The sequence below is a fragment of the Schistocerca gregaria genome, chromosome 7 (assembly GCF_023897955.1).
Source record: "Schistocerca gregaria isolate iqSchGreg1 chromosome 7, iqSchGreg1.2, whole genome shotgun sequence".
Lineage (NCBI taxonomy): Eukaryota > Metazoa > Arthropoda > Insecta > Orthoptera > Acrididae > Schistocerca > Schistocerca gregaria.
Genome location: NC_064926.1, coordinates 116,528,133 through 116,536,679, shown reverse-complemented (window position 1 = coordinate 116,536,679; position 8,547 = coordinate 116,528,133).

Sequence of the window (8,547 nt, the reverse complement as noted above, 5' to 3'; positions counted from 1 at the left end):
AACGAAATATGTAATTTGAGTCCAATTACAATAATTTCATGTATCATAAACAGAATAAGCATCAAAGATTCAACCAACCCCCTAAAAAGGGGAACTTTAAGCAAAACAAAATTTTTAAAACTATTAATGAATCAAAACCCCTTTGGAGAAAATGTTTCAGGTGACAGTTTAATTTATCAAACTTCTAGCCCAATGGGCTAATTAGAATCAAAACTCCTTAACTCTGTTAACTAAAAATACTACAGCATGCATACTATAATTTTAAGAGAAAAACTTTTCCTAACAACATTCAAACACATCAATTATTGTGCCGATCCTGTAGGCCCTCCTGACTGCACTGCACGGTGACAAAGTCTGAGGCTGCGCCTGATGCGACACAGACATAACAGGTCGCACTTTACAATTCATGAAAGAATAATATGTTAATGGCCAAGTGTGATAGTTCTTTTCAAGCCACCAACCTTTATCAACCACGAATGTAAAGCAAAAATATTCGTATTAATCAAGCAGTGGTGGTAAGGAGATTTTTTTAAAATAATTCTAAACACTGGTAGCTGTCGCAGTTCATATGACTAATATAATTCTATCCTTAAACTGCCAGATAAGAAAGTGAAAATTAATGGAACAACTATTCCGCTTTTCTTATGTAACCAGAATCAGAGCAGGCAGCGGATTAGTACTTAATCACATAATAATAATTCTCGGAAGCACTAGGGAATTAAGAAACCGACTATGAATAAACGTCAGAGTTACTGGTTATTACAACGTCTATTGTCTTCACATAAGAACACCTTAAATAGTACGTGGCTCCCACAAATGACAGTCAAATCACTTGAGAGCCACAAGAAGCCAGTTTCAATACACGTAGCACTATAGAAGAGACAGAACTGGGAGAATGTTAATCAGAACAGAAAGACAATGCAGTCACAGCACAGTATGGTTTCTAACGGGAAAAGTGGTTACAACAACTGTGTGGATGATCATATATTTAATATGTGTTTTAATAAGTTTGTTTTATAAGTTGTGCCGAATATTATTCTTGTAAATATTCTGCCAAGCTACAAATGCTATTTGTTGTTTAAGAAAGAGAATACGCATGGAACGTTAACATTTTGTAAGTAGATACGCTGGCCTAGTCAGGGAAAAGCTATTATCAAAGAGTATAATAAATTGTAAAAGCATTATCGCTGGGCGTGCGAGCAGTTATGGGTCGTGAGGAGCCAGTTGTTATCGTTGGTTGTGTGTATTCGGCGGCGTGACTATGCAAAAGTGCGGAGGTAAAAACGCTGTTTAGAAATTGCAGAGCAGTGAAAATTGAAATGATTGTTTTGGCAAATTTTAGTGCTCACAGTACAAATGCAGCAAGAGTAATCGAATAAGATCAAGAGTGCTGTGGGCCTTTGTTATTGGATATGGTATGGCAGGATCCACCTGTGCCCTATTTTATCACTAAATGAAGCAGAACGACAAACCAACGACATCATAAAGTTGAGTAAGATCTAGGCTTTTTATAACTAGAAATGTAATAGGCTGAGCAACGGAGTTGGAAATTCATTACTTAAATAACATTGTTTTCATGCATACTGTCACCCAAATAATTTTCCTAAGTCGTTATCCAAGTAGTATCCATCTCACCCCTTTGTACGAACCGAGATAATCAGAAAATGAAGTGAACATTAAGTTATTAGTACATCAAATCATAATTTTTCGAACTTTTGGATAATTACGTAATAATGAAAACTTCGGATGTAGTACGAAACATGTCAGAAACAGAATGATGCAAAAGCTAGTATTAATTCATTTGTTAAGAATAGAGTAACTTTCATAATAAAAAATTGGTAATAAAAGTTTACGTAACTTGGACACTGAATTTCACTGTCAAAGCACAGTTTCTAATTTATAGCTTGTGGTATAATTTATAACTTTTACTACAAAGAAATATCAGCGTAACTGCTATGTAAATGACTGTCCTTAGCAATGAGTAAATTCAATCTTTCTGCTTGCTTCAATTACGGTGAGTAACGTAACAAAAAGTTTCTGTCCACACCCAGTAAACAATCTTACTTTAATTGATCTATGAAAATTAATGTAATATGTTGTAGGTGTTTGCTATTTGATTTTTATCTGACTACTGTGACGTGTGGTGTGAAAAACTTGAAAGTGTGCGTTAGGTACTGTTCCTACGTCATGACGCCAATAACTATTCTTACGTAAAGCTGCTCACCAGTATATAGTTCAGTTCAAATTTAATTATTTTGGTCCTGTGAGGAACTGGTGACCATTGGTTGTTTTCATTAGTGACATACTTTGAAAACCTTTTTTTCCAAATTTTCCACTAACTAGTGGTAATTAAAAATTAGTTTAATCAATAAAAATATGTAAAATTAACCGAACTTTGTTTCTAATCGTCATTGCTAAAGCACTGAGCAGTAGCGATTCGGTTATAACCTCATCTATTTCTCTCGGTTTTGCATTATTCTTCGGAGTAGATGCCTTTTTCCCATAGGTTACGGTCTTTAGGTATACAGTCATATAGAAAAGCCTAATTAGTCGGAGAGGTAAGAGGCTTTTAAGAGGGCAGTACGTCTTGCAAGAAACATCTCACCCACAAGAAAGGAGACAGTCAGCAGCAGCAGCAAGAAGGCGTGAGACTATGGGACGGGACATGGGCGCACCCAGGCGTACACCACCCACAGACTGCAATGGATTCCACTGTGGGCGCTGCAAACCCAAGTTACCACACGGTAAGAAGGCCCTGTGTAGTCCCACGCAGCTGTGCCACCCCTCTGCGTCGTGCCAAGCCAACATCGAACCTAGACTGCTTGGGCGTCGGCTCCCAGCCCCGAACACAACAACCTCACAACCATTGGCGCACGGTATACTGCCCTGTCCCGGTCCCCCTGTAACTCTGTGTCAAACCTCGCTGGAAACCGACTAATCTCATGACCGTCCTAGCCAACACCATTAAAGCTCCATGCAGCCAGTCACGGTACAACAACGTTAAGTCAAATAAAAGAACCGACTCACAGAAATATACATGGAAGGCGCTATGGCTCTTGATCAAAGCAGTAATTCCCGTGCAAGAAAGAAGACGACTGCAATCACATATTATAAAACTAAAACAGGAAGATTAACATTAAAATGTTTATAAAATATGCATACAGATTTTCAATAGATCTGCATCTGCACACATACTCAACAGAACACTAGGCGCGCAGTCCGGAACCGTGCGACTGCTACGGTCGCAGGTTGGAATCCCGCCTAGGGCATGGAAGTGTGTGACGTCCTTAGGTTAGTTAAGTTTAAGTAGTTCTAAGTTCTAGGGGACTGATGACCACAGCTGTTAAGTCCCATAGTGCTCAGAGCCATTTGAATTAACAGAACATGTGAGAAGTTGTAGTTTGCATGGCGCTACATGTTAGGGATTCTTTCCGTTCCAATCACGTTATGACTGCAGGAAGAATAAATACACAAGTCCATCTGTTCATATTGTTATTACTCTAATCTCATCCCCCCAGTTCCCATGGAAATGATACTTAGGTGGATGGCAAATGTCTCTGGAGTGTCAATTAATAGCTGGCAGCGGTGGCCGAGCGGTTCTAGGCGCTTCAGTCCGGAACCAACCGGCAGCTACGGTCGCAGGTTCAAATCTTGCCTCGGGTATGGATGTTTGTGATGTCCTTAGGTTAGCTAGGTTTAAATAGTTAAGTCTAGATGACCTCAGATGTTAAGTCCCATAGTGCTCAGAGTCATTTGAACCATCTCAATTAATACTTGTTTTGCTGGACAGTTACTGTCTAGCTATAGGCTCCTTCATATTGATCTATTTCACCATTTATGTTGCAGTCCCCACTGGTCAATCGAACTTGTGAAGTATATGTCCCCTTATTTGTAATCATGTAGTATTCCCAGGTAATTCCGTTTCTCATAAGTACTATAACACTTAGAAGTAAAACAGTTATCTACAACCGTCACAGCCACTAATGCAAACTCTCTTGGTGAAGTACACTTTCCAAGACAACATGAAGCAGACCTCATGAATTGCTGTTCTACTTACTTTCTAGTTTTATTTTTCTCACAGTGTTTTCAGTTCTTGGTGAAAATACATTTTTTTCTACATCAGTTTTATAATAATTTCAGTGACGAACACAGAACTAAGAATTAGGATGCTGCAGTTTACACACATTACTCAGACATTTCTGACATATTTAGACTGGAAAGGTAATTACATCGCATTTAATAGCCTAATCTGGATGACGGGAGGCAGATTATCGTCAGTAGCATACTAGAAAGAGTCGACAAATTATACTGGGTGCTACACCAGTTAGATAACGTCATGGTCAGACAGAGATTCCGAAATAATATTTTGGATTGTAAGGCGTATCTAGGAGCAGATATAGACTCAGATCACAATATAGTAGTGATGAAGAGTAGGCTGAAGTTAAAGACTTGAGTCAGGAAAATACGCTAAGAAATGGGATACAGGAACTTTGCCTTACACGGGCAAGTGCTCTACCAACTGAGCTACCCAAGCTCGACTCACGCCCCGTACTCACAGCCTTACTTCTGCCAGTACCTCGTCTCCTAATTTCCAAACTTTACAGAAGCTCTCCTGCGAACCTTGCAGAAACAGCACTCCTAAAAGAAAGGATATTGCGGACACATGGCTTAGCCACAGCCTGGGAGATGTTTCCAGAATGAGGTTATCACTCTGCAGCGAAGAGGGCGCTGATATGAAACTTCCTGGCAGATTAAAACTGTGTGCAGGACCGAGACTCGAATTCGGGACCTTTTCCTTTCGCGGACAAGTGCTCTACCAACTAAGCTACCCAAGCATGACTCACGCCCCTGCACATTGTTGCTTTATTTTGCGTGGTTGACCAAATCTCGTTATGCTCCTTTCCGTGTGAGGTCGCTCTGCTGCATCGGCACCTTGGTCGTCCAGTTGAGGTGGCTTGTGGTAATTTAGCTCCGTGGAGTGCCCTCCCTACACGCCATTTCTGTTGTTCTTCCTGGTTTGTATTCCATTATACTGGGTAAAAAATATTGAACTGTATGAGAAAACTCAATTAGTTTCAAACTACAGGGTGGACACACTTTATTCAACATGTGAACGTCGCTATGGAGATTCGGATTTAGAACAATTTTAAGAAACATTTTTGAAACAGCACTCAAAAGTCCTTAAAAATGTTTTTCTTTTTAAAATTCAGTCTTAAATGCACCACGTATTCTACATGAACATAGGTGACCGATTTTGGTCGAATCACATGACCATAATCGGACCTGTAATTTCATTTAGAAAGTAATAGAAACCTTACTAAATTGACAATAAAATGTGACAAAACCTTTATGAGGATAAAATACAATAAGACTTGTTATACACTTGACATCCTTCGAAGCGCTCTTCCCAGCTGCTGTCATGTCAACTGGTGCCAGCTTAAATACGAAGATGCTCCACATACTTCTTCTCCGTCTACCTCACGTCAACCAGTCAGTATAAAACGGGTTCCCATAATGGTCAAAACGCAAAAAAACAAAGTACAGTAATAACATAAAAGTAGTTATGTATAAAATATCTCTCTACAACCATGGAACTACTGATGTACTGTATGTTGTATCTTTTACACAATATTTAAGTTGTTCCACGGTTGTAAAGAGATATTTTATACATAACTATTTTTATGTTATTATTATACTTTTTTACGTTTTGACATGTGAACCTGTTTTACACTGATTGATTGACGTGAGGTCGTATTTAAGCGTATGCCTGTCACTTGCTGGCACCAGTTGACATCAAAGCAGCTGAGAAGAGTGCTCCACCTACCATCTTCGAAGGATGCCATGGGTATAACAAGTCTTATTGTATTTTGTCCTTATAGGCCTTTTTGTCACATTTTATTGTCAATTAGTAAGGTTTCTATTACTTTCTAAATTAAATTAAAGGTCTGTGATGGCCATGTGATATGACCGAAACCGGTCACCTATTCATGTAGCATACGTGGTTCGATCAAGACTGAATTTTAAAAAGAAAGATTCGGATTTAGGTTATGACATGTTCGATATGCCTGTCATCGTTGGCGGTGATATGCTACAGACGAATAGCGAAATTCTGTATGAGCTGCTGAAGTGGCGGAACATCGATGCTGTCAGTGACGTTCTCAATATCTGTTTTCAGTACAGCAGTGGTTTTGGGATTATTACAAAACCGTCTATTAACGTCCAGCAGTCACTATGCTATCAACGCATATCGCGCTGATTATTCCGTGACCGGACATTACACACCGCACAGTCAGGCCCGTTGAAGGTGAAGAGACTTATAGATCACAAAATGGGGCTTCTCAGTCCCCAAAATTCTCCAATTTCGCTTATTGACGAACCCATCTAAATGAATGTGGGCTTCGTCGCTAAACCAAATCATATTCGCATACTAATTCCCATCATGACACTGGAGACACTGTGGAGATTAAAGGTCCTAACGCAAACTGTTCAGAAGATGTGACGATTCTATTTCGTGTAGTTCAATAATTGTCGTCCTGTATGTACTGTATAGTAGTCTGAATTGGTTTCAGCTCTGATACCGACCAGGAAACACTTTAACAATTGCTTCATCAACCTGCAATATTACCCTGTGGCGTAACAGTCCCCTTTCCTTTAGAAAGTTGGCGTGGAATTTTGCTTTTGATGTTCATGGAGAAAAATATCACGATTTGTGGCTGTGACCAAAATAACTTACACACAGCGTCGCTGTCAATCCTCCTTGCCAATCAGCAACGCTATTACCCAGTGCTAAAAATTCTGTCTTAATCTACTGTTGTTACTATGCTTCTTCCTTGGTTGGCTGGTTTGTGCAGTATCTTGCAATCGAATTCACTGTACTTTAATGCCCACTGTGTCCACCAACTGAACTGATCTGTCAGTCCCAACAAAAGCTTTTAGCGCGGCGCGATCCATCACTACATTGAACACTTGTCTATAGAGAAAACAATGTATGTTACAGATACCATAGATAAGTGCTAACATATCCATCTACATTGTGGAATAATTCCACTCTGCTTTAATCAAATGTCTGGATGCGTATCGAACTGGGTGTTCGTTATTATCTGTCCAAATGAATGCAAAACTGCTCACTCTACGGGATAAAATCAAATCGATTTCGAAGTTGGTAAATAATAACGTTGTATCTGACGTCAGTGCCTGTTTCAAGGCGGGAAACGCAATCTGACAATCGGCAGATCACTCAATAGTTTTTCTTTCTCAATAATACATTCAAGGTCTCTGTAATTTCAGTAAATATCTGATAAAGGTCCTACAATAATTTCAAGGAATTGTATGTTATTAGAGCAGTTTCACTGAGTTAAGATAATAAATTATGTTTTAAATTAGTAGATGAGATTATAAATTCATGGAATGTTGTACAACCATGTACTAGATGAATCCGAGACATTGTGTATAATATAAATAAATAGAACTAATATAACACAAAGAAATGTTAAGAATAAAGTGTATGATAGTCAATAACTTTCCATTATTGTTCCTGTTATTAAGCCAACAAGGAGAGTCTGGAGGACAATGAAAAGTATTATTGATATTAAGGGGACACGTTCAATGGATTGAATCTGGTAACATAATGTTATAGCTTTGAGAGGTGAAATCACATGCATTGAGCCTGAGATCCGTAGCATCAGGAAGACCAACAAAACTGGCAGCGTTTGACGAGATTGTTCCAAGCACACCTTGAGCAATATTCCCGCCGTATTATTCTAATGGAAGGTGCAGTGTTACGCCATTAAATGCATTCGATTGCTACAAGCACGAGAGTTGAAACCAAGGCTAGCTACTATGTAATATATACAACACAACACCAACAGATAACAACAACAGAAATGAAATTTAGAATAGGCACTTCAACTATTTATTATTGCAACATGCCACCTGAATTAGATGACCAAGGTGCCAATGCAGCAGGCTGACCTCACAAGGAAGTGAACATCATGTCATTCTGCCAACCACATACAACGAAGTAACAATGTGTAAGTCATATGCAAGCAGACAGCTGCTTTCATAAATTTACACAGCACGTTTTTCAGACATCACAAGCAGTTTCTCAAGATTAGACTCAAGGGCTGTTTATTTCATACCGCAACGTGTGCATTAGTGTCCATGAAAGTCACAACCCATGCTGATGTTGATGGTGGTAGGTGAAGTGAAAGTTTTATTTTTATACCTGTCAGGAGGACGAAATGATGTGATTCTTTTAGAGTCACTCTATACACGAAAATCATGAATAGTAATGAAATAAATCTGAAAGAATGGCTACTGCTAATACGTATGTGAATCCTTGTTAGAAGCTACCACCATTGATAGTATTTGTCACAGTGGATGAAGCACTGAGAAAAAAAGTGAAAGAAAGTTCTTAACATGGAATGCAGTTATAGGGCACCAAACATCAGTACCGGGGTTCACAAGCCCATTCTCAAGTCGTAGCTAATAGTAAGAGTCTATAGATTACATAATAGAAACTTATAGCTCACAATTATCGGAAAAAAA